Source organism: Columba livia, chromosome 16 (genome assembly GCF_036013475.1).
Source record: "Columba livia isolate bColLiv1 breed racing homer chromosome 16, bColLiv1.pat.W.v2, whole genome shotgun sequence".
Classification (NCBI taxonomy): domain Eukaryota; kingdom Metazoa; phylum Chordata; class Aves; order Columbiformes; family Columbidae; genus Columba; species Columba livia.
In genome coordinates this window covers 7,862,783-7,880,052 of record NC_088617.1, presented here as the reverse complement: position 1 = coordinate 7,880,052, position 17,270 = coordinate 7,862,783, and the positions used below count along the sequence as shown (strand labels likewise).

Genomic DNA, 17,270 nt, shown 5'->3' with positions numbered 1-17,270 from the left:
CACCCCACCTCCCGCATGATCACAATAAACAGCACTTTGGAAGAGAGAAGAACCTCATGCTCTGGGATCCGAACCTGTTTCTGGTGGTGGTGTGTTCAGATTTCACACCTGACTTGATCACATCAGCATCTGGTGGCTGTTGGACCTTCAGCAGAGTTCTGGTCACCAGCAGAGACAGGACACCAATACGGATGGAGCTGGGCTCTGACACAGTTTGGCCTTTTCTGCATAAATGAGCTGAAATTAATTGATTTCACTGTTCATTAGCCTTACATCATCACATTGCATTGTAATATGCAGCTCTTCTACCAAATTTGTTTTCTTATTCATTTTACAAGAGAAATGGACTGATACAACGTTTGCCAGCCAGTACAAGAGGCAGCACTTTATTTTTAGAGAAAGTGGCTTCATTTATTCTAACATATTGACCTAAAACTCAGTGGCACGCTGACATATCTGCATCCACCCTGAATACCATTAAACCCCAAGGGGTCTTAGTTAATCAAATGTAGACATGAATAATGCAGTGACATAAAACACAGGTATCCCGTGTACACAAGACAAAGGGGCAGACAGCAGGTTGGTTCTTCTGGTTGATTTTTCTCCTTGAATGAAGGAAGAGGAAACTTTTGCCCTCAAATGAAGTGATTCTTCAACCCTTACCATCAAACATGACAACAGTGACGTGACCCACATTACTTTCTGCCTTCACGAGCTCATTTTGTAGCAGCAGCAGTTTCACATAAATTCCTTTTGAAATGGCAGCAATGAAATAGTTAATGATGGTTTTAAATTATGGTCCTCAGATTTAGCCTTAGCACTGAGGTGAGGAAGCCTGGATTTCTCTAAGCAATTCATGTTGCCTGGTTGCCCATGCAGAAGGCAAACATGCCTGATGTTTCAATTCACTTGTGGTGACTTTCTAATAATAGGTGTGTTAATTGGGAACAGAATAGCTCTAGCAGGTGAGCAACAATTAGCTGATGCTCCTGCTATTACAAAATGTATCGTGGCACATCCGTGCATAGTAGGCTGGAAATCACTTTTGCATATCCAATTTTTAAAGCTAAAAGATGACTGCTCTGAAAGCAAAAGGGCTTCTGACACCAGGCTGGGGCCTCAAAAAGTCCCAGCAGACAACCCTGGCATCATTTACTGTAGGATGCTGGTTTTTATTCAATACTTTCTGTACAATTCCAACCTTGATGATCTCCTTGAAGAGTATTTGCCAGGATTAATTGGACCAAAGAAAAGTCGATCCTTGGTATTGCTGGGATCAGAACTCTTTCATGGTCTGGATGCTGATGGAGCACCAAAACCTGCGGGAAGTTCTGAGACTTGCTCCCCAGATGGCGTTGAGTGACAATTGTCACTGCTGAGTAACTCAGTGCTAAGTGCAAGAGGTCTGAAAGAACTCTGAAAGGCTCAAGACACTTTTATGTGTTATTTTTCATTCTTTTACTCCTTGGGATTCTCCTCTCAACCTTCCCCACCAGTCCCAAGCTGCTTTTCACTGCTGCTCAGGCTCCCAGGTGGGAACGGTTGGAGTCAACATCCTTGGCCAACCTCAACAGCCTGAAAACCGGGGAGAAGCTCTTAAAACACACACACATCCTTATGAGACTGTCAAAATGATGGAGGGGAATCAGAATAATCCCAATGAGCTATTTCAGTGTGTTTAACCCAAATTCTTTATGCCCTGGCACTAGTCAAGAGTAACGCCTGGTTTTGGTCCTCTCCCTTTTTTTGCCTTCCTACACACCAAATGGTAAACTGCCCCGAACAGCTACCTCGTTAGTTTGTCCTCTCTGAGCAGTTGGGTTGAAACATATGCCATTAGACCTGATGTCCCCAGTTAAAACCCCTGTCACATCACTAAATATTTTAGCAAATAAAAATTTTTTTAAACACGCGGCCAGATGTCCACATTGACATAGTGCTTACGGCGTTTGACTGATAAAAAGCCAGGGCCCTTGGTAAGTGGGGATTTAAAAACATGTCCTGAGGCAAGTGTGTGATATTAAAAACATCCTGGGCTCTTTTGTATGGAGATTTGCATACGTTGAGGTTTTAAAGAGAGTGTCCATCTGTCACTGAGCATTCTCCCAATACAACAAAGCATTGATAAATATTTTGAACCACAGTCACTTTTGAGCAGGCACCAGCAAGGAAGCAGGATGGTTTCAGCTGGGATATCCGTCGCTTTGTGCAATAAAAGGAGCTGCAGTTTCACTTGGAAGCGGTGTTTAATATTTATGAGGATGACAGCCCTGTACAATTACAAAACTACAACCTGGCCCTGGAGTGGTTCCATAAAAAGTATCAGCCAGCCAGAGCAAAAAAAAATGAAACAAAAAACCCTAAAGCTTTTGTTCTGGAAAGTCTGTTTGCTGGATGCAGTGGTGCACCGCAATTGTGCTTTGGTAGCGGTGGCACCCGCCTGCAACGCACATGGCAGCAGGTCTGCTCCAGTGTCTGTTGGAGCATTGGGAAGACTCCTGCCAGCCTTAATGAGCTCTGGACCAGCCTGGAGGTGGCTGAATTGTCGCCAAAGTGGATGAAATTCATTATTCTTAGTGTATGTATTGGGAAGAAGGGTCAAAAAGTCAACCAGCCACAGTCCTGTTCAGTTTCATTGCATCAGTGGTGAGTTTGGCTCCTTGGATTTGAGACAATCTGGGATGTAAAACAACATGCAGTGGCAGCAAGGATGGGGATCAGGATGCTCTGACTATAATAGATGGCCCAAAGGCTTGGGAGGTGTTTTACAGAAGAAAAAAGCAAGCAAGCAGGCATCGCTCAGTGTGTTGGGGAGCTGGCAGTCTCATTTCAGACAGGACAGAGGGAATAACCACATTTTTAGTTAGTTTTGCTTTTTCAGGTTGACATTTTTCAAGGAGGTGCCATATTCCTCTTATTCACCAACCATCTAGAAGATATGAAGTGTGTAATTGAGTCGAGACAAAGTCACAGCGCAAAATACGCTTGCAGCAACTATTTCAGTTAATTAGACAGTTTAATTACAGTTTAAGCACATGTGCATCTAACCAGATTATCTCACTAGATTTCCAGCCTGTGCTTCTCGTATTCTTTTCTTCCTTTAATCTGAATCTGGTCCCGTACCCCTCCTGCCCGACCGCTGATCTTTCTAAAGAGCCACCCATAAAATAGATGGTTATTAATAATGCATTTCTCCGTTCCTCTTGCAAAGCTCTTTCTAACAGTGCAGTAAATATTACAGTGTTTATGGCGGGCAATGCCAGGTGGCAGATGGATTTTTTCATAGGTGCAGCATGATGGTCTTACACAGTATATGGGTAGGTGACTGCAGATCCATCTTGACTGACAAAGAGGAATCTCTCTCTACTAGCACATGTTTGGGGGTATTTCTGTAAGTCTCAAGTTTAAGTTGTGAAATGTCTGAGGAAAGCAGAGTTTCAAGAAAGCAAAAGGCAGAGAATGATCAAAACACCTCTGTTTCATTTGCAGAATACACATATTTATGGGGAAGACATTGATTTTTTTCCCCCAGCAGGCAATACATGCTTACTGCTCCTTGAAGGCAGCAATACTTTATTTACAAACATATGCTGCTAAAGAAAACTCTGACTTCCCTGTTTACAGCTTCTATCCAAACATTGGACACTTGATGGGCTTTGGGATGTCTGGGTGTCTTGATGGTTAAACAGCTGTATCAGTTGTGTCAGTGGTTGCAGTGTTAAATGCATGTTTGCTTGGGAGAACAGGAGAACATGACAGAGGAAAAATGGCTCATGATCATAGTAATTTCAGGCAGAAGACAGAGAATGACGTGGATAAGAATATCAACCAAAGATATTCCAGTCCTAAGGCCAGTGTTTGGAGAAAACGAATGCTCACCTGCCAGTGGAGCTGTGCCGAGTTACACTGGTTCTGTCTCTTGCCCAGTGGATAAGCCATCAAAATTAAATGCCAAATCCTTTTCTTTTTATATAGCCAATTAAAGTCAACTAGACTACTGGTGTGAGTTGGACACACCAGCACTGGGGTAAAAACAGAACCACACTGCTTGCTTACAACAATCAGAGCTGGATCACTCTGGTTTTGTTTGTTTTGTTTGTTTTTGCCCACACCCAGTAATTCAAGCTTTGGGATGGGGTACTAGTTTAGAAGAAAATACATTTCAGAGAGAAAAAAAATCAGCCTTCGCTATATCCATATCCCATCTCCTCAAAGCTTGCTCTCTGCCAGCTCCCTAATTTATGTAAACTGGTCGCCAGAACTGAATTAACACCCACAATTAACAATCCAGGAGGGCATGGCTATAATTCAGACAGATGTGCCACTTAAAAATATTTACATAAAGCTTGCAGGATAACCAGCTGTTTTTGGGGTGATGTCCACCAGCTCAGCTGCCCCAATCTGCAGAGCACAACCAGGGCTTAAAATTGCAAACTGCTGCAAACACAGCTGCAGCCCTTGGGGTTAAAAAGCATCAAGGCTTAAATAAGTCATCAAGAGCCTGAATGTTTTCTGACCTTTTTCTCAGAGGAGATAGAGAAGCTGCTCTGGACTCAGCCTGAGTTTGTTCAAAGCTGCTCAGAAAAGCTCAAAACCATCTTAACAGATGAGAACAGTTTTGTTGCTTGCTGCACTGTAAGCTTATTGGTAAGTACCTTCCCTGCACAGAAAAACTAGGACTTTCTGATCTTAAAGTCAAGGAAGGAGTATGTGACATGGGCAGCAGGTTGGGTCAGTTGTTAGAGCAGTAGGAATGGGGGCTGATTTTTGACAGCAACAGCCTCTCAATTCACTTGGTTGCTTGTAAGGGCTAATTCTCTCAAACAATTTCTTCTTGGAAAAGACTTTAGGATTAATTTGCACTTTTAAAGTTTGGGAATATGGAACAGACTAGGAAGCCTTCACTGTGAGCTGGCTGTGAGCATGGCTTCCAATTTATTTTAACCAGCTTGTGCCAGCAATGTGTCTTTGTTTGCAGAGATCCATTGCTGTTATGGTGTAAAATTTAAATCTGTTTATACCCAGCCTAAGTCGTTCTCCAGTGCAATTCAGATGTGAAGGAAATCCTTGTGAATGGATGGTGGGTTCCATTTGTGGACCACTCCCTCTGCTGCATCCCCTTTTTTATCTTCCAAATCAAATACAAGAGAGAAACTATTTCTGGAAAACAGTGCTTCCTGTGTGTCAAGAAACTCTGATTTACAGGCTTTATCTCCAGTTCCAGAAGCAGGTAAGGATTGCTTGAAAGGAACCATGTAGGTGGTGTTAAGATGCTGCGGGATCTCGGGTTTTCTTGGGAAGGTTTGGGAGCCCTGAACAAATATGAGTCCAAGTGATTTAAAGCTGGGAAAAGGTTTGTAACAGTCAGCTAGAAAATGGGGCCAGTTCACACAGATGGTGGAGACAATCATGCTGTTTTAAATCCACAGCGAAACCAATGACTAAAATTGGCTCAGACATAGCTCTGGTAGAATCAGTAAAAACTATTCACAGATGTCAATTTATGGAGATAAGCTTTTTTTTTTTTTTTCCCCCTCCACTACTGCCTTGGCTACTGATAATCACAATTTTCCACATTTCCAGTTCCAGAAGTTGCCATTTAATGTAAAGGAATTTCAGCAAATGAAGTTTTGAAGATATTTATTTGATATTCACTTGCTACTCTTCTCACACACAGTATTTCTGTCTCCCTTACTGGTGGCCAACACCTCCTCTGGCACTGACACATATTCCAAAATGACTGCAAAAGCCCGTGATTTTTCTCAAATATTTCTGGGAATACCCAGAATACTCACAGCAACAGATAAGAGAGGACAGAGTAACAGATTTACTCATTTATTAGTAAAATACAGAAAAACAAAAAGTGGTTGCCCTGTTTTGTGTCTATTCTACCTGTGGCTTGCTCAAAACTTTCCAAATTTGAATATACTTTTATTTTAAAATGTGACTTACACCAAGCTTGATTCATATGCTGGTCTTGGTGGCTGGAATATTCCAGCAATGGGTTTGCTTTGTTTCAGCACAATAGAAGTTGAAAAAAAAAATACCGCAGATGAATTTTATTATTGCAGCTTTTATATGGGACATGAAAGCGCACTAGTTTAATACAAAGTCATTACTGCAGTTAAAACCATTAAGTTAATTAATATGGACATTTATTACTGCCGATAAAAGATAATATCAGGGGATTTATAGAAACAATATATCTGTGTGTTCTTCCTCCGAAAGTCTCCATGAAGACAGGACTTTCAGAGGGGTGGAATATATTGTAATGGCACCTGTTACTGGGGCTTGCACTGAAGGTAGGTCAAAGGGAACATTTGCAGGAGAGTCATTAAATAACCCCGGCCCCGAGAGCATTAGGGCTTGCAAAATTAATCCTTTATAATTATAATACATTGAAGGAAGCAGAAATTCCCTTGGTCCTGCCAAGCCTTGAGAGGCAGAGGGGGAGTTATCGGTGTAACCTACTTCCTTTATCATGAGCAAACCCCCGTCACTGCCAGAAGTGGGGACAGTGTCAGCTCCCATTCGTGAGCTTAAAGATAATTCTGTACTCTGCTTTCGGCTAGAGAAAAATCACCAAACCCCCAGCTTTCAGCCCCTTCCACCAGCCCAGATCTCTGGAGTTCAAAACCCTCAAGTTGTCCCTGACTGCTCTTGGTCATTTCCTTGTACCGATGCCGGATAACAGTTGGGAGACGTGGTAATTTAATAAAGCTTTGCAAATGCAGACAACTGCAGAATGTGATAGAGGGGTTGTATCAATCACAGTAATGACAGACATTAGCAGAATGCCAAGTGTTTTGGTCCCAACAGATCTGTCACCGGTTTGCAGGCGGCAGTTGTAAGTACAGGTCTGTGCAACGGCCGCTCTAATTTAGTGCTGTCTGCAAAGCTGTCATTTCAAGAGGAGATTTATTGGGCTGATACATGTGATTTATGTCAGACGGTTTCAGCTTTGCTAACTTGTGTGCGACAATAGTAGTTAACAAGCAATTAAAATCCTGGGTCCGTTGTGTTGGAAGTTAGAGGATGGTTCCCCAGAGCCATCGTTCAGCATTATCCTCTCTTAAAAATCCCCATTTTGGAGGCTGGGGGGAATTTCAGGGACTACCCTCACTGGCACGGATGGCTCTTCCTCTACTTAAAATTGTGTGAATCTGTTCTTGGAGAGGGTGTTTTTAATTCTGATTTTGTCTAGCTCCATGGTTCTGCTGTGGAAGTCTCCAGGTGATGAGAGATAGAGAGATATCCACCATGTATGTGTCTGCTCCTGCATGCATGTAGTGCCACGGCTGTGGTCTGCAGCCAGTGGGTAGCACCATTAGATACAATGACCCAACAAATCATCACCATGTCTTGTAGCTGAGATAAGCTGGTGACCCTCTTGGTGATGCCCACACACCCAAACTGCTGCTGCCGCACCTGTCCGGGGAGCAACCAGGCAAAAACATGGCTGTGAAAAATACACATTCTGGAACAAATATGAATTTGGGTCGATCATTTCAGGCAGCATCTCCTCCATCTCCACTTGCACACCCGCTGCCATCATCCCACCGCTGTGCTCCATCCTTCCCACGCTGCGGCTGTCAGGAGCTGCAGATGCTGATGAGCAGTAACGACCCTCCCAACCCCATCGTTGGGGCAAGGAGCCGAAGTCAAACTGCTCCGACTGAAGCGCAGCCAGCCTGGCTGTGCGAGCCCCTCTGTGCGTCCGCGGGAACCCAACTCTTTAAAATCAGACAGTACTTTGGAGATAATTAGCCTCATTGCATATACACAACGGCTCTGCCATGAATGATGCAGGCTTAATTACTAATGACAGAGATGGTGGTTGTTTTGTTGTGTTTTTTTTTTTCTGTCCTTCTGTTACAACTGTGAATGATGGTAAATAAGCACCTTAGTGGGCCTTTCCACCCACTGAATGCTGTAGTTCTTTTTCTCCCTTTCTTTTTGTGGTCTGTGAGATGGTATTTGAAAGACCAGATTTTGTTTTTCTCCAATTACAAAATGAACACAGGTAGCTACACCTTTTTCTGTGTGCACATGATGCACTCTCTAATACCTAGTACATATTTAAATCTCATTTTCCCTTTTTGTTTTATGTACAAGCTGCAATTTGTATTAGAAGCAATATATTTGTGTTTCTGCACTTTTCAACCTGTTAAAATTGCAGGGAAAGTTTACAGACGAGCAACTGCCAGGCATAGGAAGCAGCCCTTGGGAACTGCTGCATCCTACTGCTTAATCAACAACCCCATCTTTCATACATTTTCCAACACTTTGTACTGCAGGGACATAGTTTATTTGCCACAGGTGAATATTTGGTGCTTAAAAACCAGCAGAACGTTTTCCCCAGCCCTTATTTCTCCTATCAGTCACTCACAGTCCATGTGCAGGTGGTCTTGACTGGGGAAGGTGCCATGGGAAGGCAAATTCTCACAATCGGCTTAGTTCAGATTTTTGGCTCCAGCCCGGCTTTACCAGTATTCAGCCAGGCTTTTCTGGTATTTACAGTTTTCCTGGTTGTTTTTCCTTCTTCCCCAACCCCAGAAGCTGCATCCTTCCTTCCCTCTGCCCCTCAAGCTGGAAAACCCATGGGCATCAGCTAATGAGGCACTGGGACGGGGTTTGTGCCTTTTGGTACAAGGTGGGTAGAACAGATCAACTTCCGCTCCTGTAAAATGTTGAATAGTTTCTTCCTTTTCAAGGTAAAAACTTTATTATTATTATTATTATTATTATTATTATTATTATTATTATTATTATTTTATATATATATTCTTTTTACCAGGAGGCTGAATTGCCTGATCTTTTATACCCAGGACCTGGCTGTGAAGACCCAAGTAGGAATTACAGGATTGCAGCCAGTATCCCAACATGGTCTGTGGCACCGACCTGTGCAGCTTGTCTCACACATCAGGTTGGGAAGAGAGCATATTTGTTAAAAGTAAAGCAAAAAAACCTGAAGAAACTAAACAAACCCTCCGGAAAAACTTCTGCTGAGCAAAGGTGATCCGAGCTGACATTGAGAATTGTTTGATTTACAATAACAGGGAGATAATATTTTGCTAAGCCTCCCTGTAATACAATGTGTGTCATTTTAAATTTCCCATTACACTGAGCAATCTAATAAATAAATGCCCCGGCTGCAATAAACATGAATCATTCAGTGCGGAGAAGCTCTCAGCAGCCCTGTAACAAATATCTTCTTCCTAATGGTCTTTGGAAGTCACCGATTAATTTGACTTTGAGCTGACTGGCTTTGAAGCAGAGGAGCCTGGCTACTGCCAGGCAAGTGCCTGCAAGATGCTGGGTCAAACTCTGCAGAGATTTAGTGACGAATCAGATTTACAAATTAGGGATGTGCTGCTCTGTAAAGGATACAGCTCAAGCCTGGTGATTAGCAAGTACATGGTTGAATGGAATTGGCTACTGGGGTTTTTCAAGGGTTTTTAATTTTTTTTTCAGTGGTAGAAAATAAAAGCAGTTGTTTGACATGCTGCAGCAATGAAAGCCACCTTCTGAGGACAAGGAAGAGGTTCATGTTATTTGTCCCCTAATTTCTGCTGTTAATCTTTCACCGGATTATGTGCACGTGAAGGTATTTCAGTTATCTTCTGCCCTCATGCCAATATTTGTTAGAATTTGGGATGGAATTTAATATGAGTAATGTCAGGAGAAACAGGTCAGAGTTTCAGATTAACACCAATAACCATAATGAGAACAGATGCTTATATCCATCTGGAATGTAGATTTAATATGTTAAATTCATAGCTCAGCCCATGAAATGCAATCATCAGATGTTTACTGGTCCCAATTTAATGAACGATTTTGGATTAAACAGGGGCCAAACAACAGGCCACCAATCTATATTAAATCTCTGCAAAATGAAAATTGCAAAGATTTACTTAGGGTCATTACACAAGAAAATTTAATCACAACCTCATCCATAATGTCACATCGTCATCAGACTGATAATTGAAATGCCATGTGAGGGATTATGAATAACCCTCTGTTTATGAAGATAGCTTTCTGATTATCTCTATGTCCTGTGAGTAACATAAAATATGATTTGTATTAATGTACACCGTCCCTGCCTAAAAGAAACCCATTGGGGATCTGCAGAAAAAGTCTGATTTTTTTTTTTTTTTTTTTTTTTTTTTTTTACCCTCACTATTACTGAGGGGAGATGTTGTTCTGTAGCATCATTGCCACAATTTTGAAGCTGCGCGGGAAGGCGAAGCCTTCTGAACAGGCTCATGCTGTGTTTCATGGCATCGCAGGGAGACGTTGCTCACGATCTCCCTGCAGCTGTGCGGGTGCTATAAAGTATTCAGCACATGATCTCAGTAAGTAAACATTGATTTGTCTAGAATCAATATTAATTTTTCAGACTGAATGTTCTCTGGGGCAAGAAACAGATCTTCCAGTATTTACTAAACACTTGGTACACTTGGGATGCTAATAAGAACATGCTTTTGATTTTGGCACGTTACAAAATATTAAACTCTGGGATTCTGACAATTATATAATTGTGCATGGTAGTGGATTATACAATAGCCAAATTTCTAATAGCATTTGGTTTGAAAAGTCCCTCTAAATATTTATAGAGTGTGTGCTGAGGGACACTCTGTTCCAGCCCTGAAGGTGAATGCTCAGTTGAGATATTCCAGAAACTACAAAAATGAGCAACAGGGTCTTCTGATGAACAGGCGTATGTGTTGCTGACATATATATGTTCCAAATTTACACCTGCTTCTTTATTTAATTCATACCTAGATGATCCAGTCAGGAGATGATGCCCTCCTCTGCCACCGACCTCCCCGCTGGCCTTGGTCATGTCGCCTCCTCCCTGCAAGATGTCACTACAACACGAGTGTACCCGGGTGCAGGAGAAGACTCAGGACACTGTCAGCAGCACCAGTAAGTGCCCTGTGTGGGGGATGAGGTTTCTCCTTTTCCTGCGGATGAGATCTTGAGCGACTAAACAAAGCTTCTACCTGCCAAGACCCAGATCAACAACCAGACCCCAGCTTTTATTATTTACATGAGTAGCACAGATAAAGCTATTAGAAACAAGACATCTGGAGAGAATGGGGAGCCATATGCTGCACATCATTTACATCAGAGCATGCAGCAGCACAACCAATGCAATTAAACACAGATAAATAGGTAAGGCGCATCCCTCTGTGGACCGAGGTAAGAGAAGATGTTATTTTAGAAGAAGTCCTTGTGATATTTCTGGCTGTCCAACTTTTCAAAAACCAAGGACCAAATCCCATGTGGGTGGAATTTTACCCAAGAGGCCACATCCTTAACTGAATCACAGGCGACAAAGTGCACTGAGTGGCTCATAATGGGGTGGACTCCTTAGACACAAATGATAATGCTGCAATTCTAAAGCACACAGTGATTTCCACCTGTGTGTGTTGACAGAGCACATGGATGGGCAACCCCATAGGCAATGACAGTGCTCTGACAACCTCACTTCAACACACACTTATCAAAGGGGATGGCCCAAAGCTGCTGTCACAAGATGAGGTGGCCTCCAAAATGACCAGAACACCGTGGAAAGATTCCTTGAGAATATTACCCCAGCCCTTAAAAAGAGACATGTTTTCCATTAAAGCCACAAAATATTCCCTGAGCCTCCATTACAAGCTGTTGAATCCCTTATTGGCCAACAGCATTTTAATGGGGATTAGTGTGAAGGAATGGACTGGGTGATCTCCTCTGTGCCTGGGGGTTTGTGCTTGTCATGCCACCCAAATTGCTGAAAGGTGAGCAGAAAGTTTCTGCTCCTGAAGATGTACAACCCTGATTCTACCCTGAGTCAGGAGAGAGAAGCAGCTGTGGTGTTCAAGATGCGTATCCTTAGGAGTCAAGTTGGGTATGACTCAAGCTTCCATCCAGGAGCTGTTTGGCCCTTGTTGTCTTCCACATTAGGTGTGATTCCATTTGAGATCTCTGACGGCTGATGGCAAATCTTGTGACACATTTAATGGCACCCTGAAATGCCACTTCCCAGCTACTCCCTGCTGCCACTACAGAACAAGACCCCTGTTTTCCCAAGGTGTCCGTGGCAGGGGTAATGTGGACACTGCCCACCCATCCCATGTTCACATGCAAGAAACGGGCAGCCAGGGAACACTTACAGTCACTTTCCCGGGATCTGCAATGTTTAACAGGCTTAACCAGTGTTACATCTCCCAGGCACCTTCTCTCCTGTGGGCTGACCCATATAAGCATCTAAGAGCATCGTACGGCTGCCAGGCGATGGTTTGCTCTGCTGACAGATGTCCCTTTGCCATATTTAAACTCTAATCCCTCAATTACCCATTAGGGAGGTTATTATACATGTACTGACACAACAAACCTGGTGTAGATTGATGGCTTTTGTTAGTCCCTTCCTCTTTTTCCAAACCCAGGATATATTTCCAAGTTTCTCTAGACATAAGGTGCTGGAGCGGATTCAGCTCCACGGTGATGACAGGACGTTATCTGCTCCTCTTTCATTGAACAGTTGGGCTGAGTGCTGCCTTCCTTATTACCGAGGGTAAAAAAATAACGAGTCATTATTAATGGTTGCTGGCACGTGGGCAAAGTTCAAAGGTGTTGGGTGAGGGCCAAGTTCCACACATGCCCATGGCTGCATTGGCACAGACACTCTCTCGTGTGGGTTTCCCTGTAGCTATGGGAAATAGGAATGTAAATGCAAATTCTGCTATAGGAAACATGAACGTAGATGCAAATACTGCTATGGGAACAAAGCACTCTGGTGTGTAACAGGGCTGATACAGCAGGACGCTTTAGTGAATCCTGTTCTGTAAAAGTCCTCATCTGAAGGTGACAGCAGCCACCAAGTGGAGGTGTTAAAGAGGACTGACGCATCAGATAAACTCCAGCTGTCGCCTCCAGTCAGTGCCTCTTCTCTTCCCCCTGTCTGGCCCTCTTCTCTTGGCTAATATCCCTAATGATTAAGATTGAAAACATTTTTTTTATTTCATCTTTTGCTTTCAGCCTCAAAGGTTGATCTTTGTTTTCTTCCTTTCATTTTTTAAACAGTCCTATTTCTCAAAGAAGAGTCAACTGAAACTCAGGAAGTCAGCGGTTTGCTGCTTGACCTGCTTTTCTCTAGAAAGATTGTAAGACACCTTTTGGATGCTGTTCTGTAACCTCCAGGTAAACGCTGCTCCAGACCTTATGCTCAGTACTTTCCTTTTTTTCTTCCAATCCCTGTTTAAAAGATCGATTTAGAAGCTTTTTTCCTTGCTGCAAGAAGTCGCATAACACAGATCAGAGGATCCCAACCCAAAGTTTCTAATGTCACACTTGGGTCACATCATCCTGTCTGAAACAGATGTAAATGTGGTGATCTTTGCTATATTTTCTGTGGCCCCTTGTTAAAAAAATAATTGAACTTAATAGACTCTCTTTTTTGAATTATTCCATAGGGTGATTTTCTCAAAGCTCAGCCTTAGCCAGGGGAAAGTTGAGTCTGTTTGCAAAGAAAATAATCAAAGAATTAAAGGGTGTTGCAGAAGCAGATGCTGATGGTTCAGGTTGCAAATACATTATCCACTAGGTCAGAGCTAAAACTAGTGTTCCTTGGTGGGTAATAAAGATTGCACTGTGGCTTTTCTGAGCTGAGATGAAAATGTTTGTTTGAGATCCCTCCCAGGTACCAGTTTTTTGCATGGCAGATACTAAAAGCATCCCTGGCTCAAGGAGAGTAAGGCACTCAGCCCTGCCTGTACACAACCCAGTTGTGATTCACTCAACCTGCTAAAATCGGTTCCCCTCTATGTAGAGGCAAAGTATTTAGGACCTTTTGGGGACACTTAATTTCACTTCAATAAACCCAGATGCATAAAATGTATGTGTGTATACAAGATCACAGGCTTTAAATGGACAAATATTCATTGCCGTGCTGACAAACTGGCCAAACAGATGTAAATGTATTTCCATCCATAGATATATTGAGAGAGATCCATCACTATACCTTAGGATGTTATTTTGTGCAGAGAAATAAAAATCTTTTAAATTAATTTCCACTCATGTCTCAGGAGTGCAGTAGGAAATTACCCAATGGTGAAGAACTTATTAAAGTCTTATTCTGTCCAAGTAAGATGGTTGCTAAATTAATATAAATATTCTACAGTATTTTGCTTTAAACAGTCCACCATCAGTTAGAAATCTCATAAAGAGAAAGAAGCAATCAGAAAATAATGTAGAACTGATCCATTGGTTTTGTTGTTGCTGTTTTCTTTTTCCAATAGTGACTATTTTGAAAATACACTCTGCTTACTTACATGAACAACACACAGAGTTAAAAGTGGCACATTATCTTTCCAATGACATATTTAGCCAGTTATTCAGGGTATAATGAAGCTGTGTAATGAAGTCAATGTCCTTGAAAGTTCTTCATCAATTTTTTTTCTCATCTGTCAGCATATCCACTTGCCGACACAATATTAATTAAACACAACATTTCCTGGAGTGTTGAAGTGAAGTCCCATCACTGATAATGAACAGGTTTAGGAGAGTCACATCCCAACAAAATTACTTTTTAAACCAGCCTTATTAAGCAGAAAATTAGACCTAAATCACCCTACAACATCCTCATTAAAAGCCACTGATCCTTGGCTGCTTCTGTGTTCTAACATCTTTAATTAGCAAACTGCTAGTCTATCTGCCATGATAAATGCTATTAATCTTACCTTTCATTTGCTTTCTCTTAACCTATCGTTTGCCCACTTCAGGGAGACACACGCATCCACCACAATTCATTTTATTGCGTCTAATGTCCTTGTAAGGATGAAAAATGCGGCAGTCACGGGTTAAATGCGATGACTCTGCCCACCCTCACTCCATCACGGAATTTCAGGTTTTGTCGGTATCTTGGATGGCAGACTTACTGTCTTTGAGGGGAAATTAAGACTGTTTTCCAGTGTATACACATGGAATACTGTTGTCAAGCCTTGATAGTAAACCACATTGCAACTGTGGATCGGTGCCCTCTCTGCTGCCCTGCTCACACCTGGAAAGAGTTACGGAAATCAACCAAAAAAATCTTCTGTGTGTCTGTGAAAACTCCACCTGGGGATAAGAAATGCTTTAAAAACACAACTGCATTTCAGAATAGTGCTTACTAAATCTATAGCCTTTGAGTGGCCTTTACAAAGTGTGACAGCTTCACAGCTTCCTTAATATTTGTTCACAGAAGCTCCAGAATATTTCAGGACAAATAACAGACTGCATTAAGCCACCTTTGCATTACATTCATCAGATGTAAGCATATAATGCAGTGCCATAGTATGCATTTCAGAAACACATTGTTTTTTGCGGTGTTCCCAGGTGCAAAATGCCATCTTGCATGTACAGTGTTTCTTTCCAGTTTGTAACTATGGAACTGGGACTTTTCACTAGGTTCTTGCTGGCTGTTTTTTGCAGCGTGTCTGTGCATCATCTTCTTACAGCAAATAACACCAACATGTTCAGCTTCTGGGTGTACAAATTTGACCTCACCCACTCAAGTATTTTGTGTGATAAATTCAGTTTGCATTACTCAGTAGATCTTTTCAAGGGGCCTCTGAAAGAGGCTCTGACCTGCGTTAACATTACATGTCCTGATTGCAGACACTCTCCTCAACCTTCAGTTTTAAGAGCTTAACTCTGAGGTTTGTCAGCATAATTTACTCCATCTACCGCTATTCATTTATCTCTTTCATTGTTACTATCCCATATTATTTAGTGACCACACTTGCTTCCCACAGATAGAAACACTTTCCCTCGGCAGCTTTAATGAAAGCTGCTTTTAATTTCACATCGCCTGGGGTTATTCTTACTGCTGATGGACTGCTCCTTATTTGGACCAGGTTATTCTAACTGCAAGGAAACTGCAACCTTTCAAGCTCTCATTGGAAGTTCTGGTGCTAGGCTGTAATCCAGGGTTTCTCTCACTGTGTTTAAGTGTCTGGAAGCTGGGATCTATTCTAAGCTACTTGTGTAGCTTCTGCAGACCATGGCAAGAGATGAGCATCCCCAGAAGGCAATGTGTCCACCTATTCCACAGTGACACGAATCAGCCTTGGGAAACTGTTATCTATTATTCCTCAGCATGGACACAGCCCAGGCTTAATTAGTTGTCTGACTTTTAGGTGTTAAGTACAATAATCTGACTCCTAGTGATTTTTTTTTCCACTCTGGAGCAGATGAGTCACGATTCGTATGCAAGAATCGTACTTGTGAAGCTGTGCTTTTCTAATGAAACCCTGTTCTCACCCCCAATATGTTTCCATTATCTTGCCATCAGGAAATCATTTTTTCTCCAGCACGCAAAGACGCATGACATGCTCATTTACTCGCACACGTGCAAAACCAGATTAACTACTCCATAAATTAGTTAAAAGATTTTCCCAGAGAAAATGAGGAGGAAAGACATGTAATTTCTACTTCTTAACTCCTGAAAGAGTGAAGATACTCTGCTCTGTCTGGGACTATCCAGGCAGATACTAGAAATCAAGATCACTGAACTGTGACAACTGAGTTTATGTGAACAGAGGTTCCCCAGTCTATCCCAAGCTAGATTCTATTAAAGTACAAAAGATGAGCGTTACTACTACAAGAGGACCTGATGGGAGATACTCTCCTGTGGAGCACACCTGCCACATTCAACAATGAGCAAAGACACCTTTTTGTCTGGGTTAAATTAAATATCTTCTGTGTCTTATCTGCTCACCGGGGTTGTCTCCTTTTGACCAGAGCACTCCTTGTGTCATTTCCTAACAGAGTCTTCAATGCTGTTGGGTGAAAATAATTCTTTCATCTCAGACAACTAAAATTGGCCATTAAAAGTGTTTCTGTCAGAAGTGTGTGTGTGTGATCAGCAGTGCTGACGTTACACAGAAAATCTTGGGAAGGGCCAGAGAACAGAAATGAAGTGCTAGAAGTTGACTGTTCAAATACTGCTAATCACAAAAAGTGGATTTTATAAGGCTGGCACTTGTATCATTTTCAAATGAGAAGGTTCTCTGAGGTTAGGAGAGTGATGCTGATGCAAAATTAGTGTCAGAAATGGACATTGAATGAAAATCAAAGGTTGGGTATCAAACTGGGAGGGGAATTACAGGTGTGTAAGTATTAATATAATCACATCAGGATGAGTGAGAGCAAACCAGGGCTGGTTCAAAACCAAAGGTGAGGCTAAAGTAGGGACGTGAGTATATGAATAATAATAATAAAAAAAACTGTGCTAGAGGTGC

General features: G+C 42.1%; 1 long non-coding RNA gene across 1 annotated transcript; it reads left to right on the top strand.

Annotated features, from left to right (window-relative positions):
* Window positions 1-4,512: 4,512 nt before the first annotated feature.
* LOC110356342 (uncharacterized) lies at window positions 4,513-9,791 on the top strand. The gene is made up of 4 exons (XR_010466586.1): window positions 4,513-4,647; window positions 5,026-5,230; window positions 8,798-9,015; window positions 9,475-9,791. It is a non-coding gene; the product is annotated as an uncharacterized LOC110356342 (long non-coding RNA).
* Window positions 9,792-17,270: the final 7,479 nt, after the last annotated feature.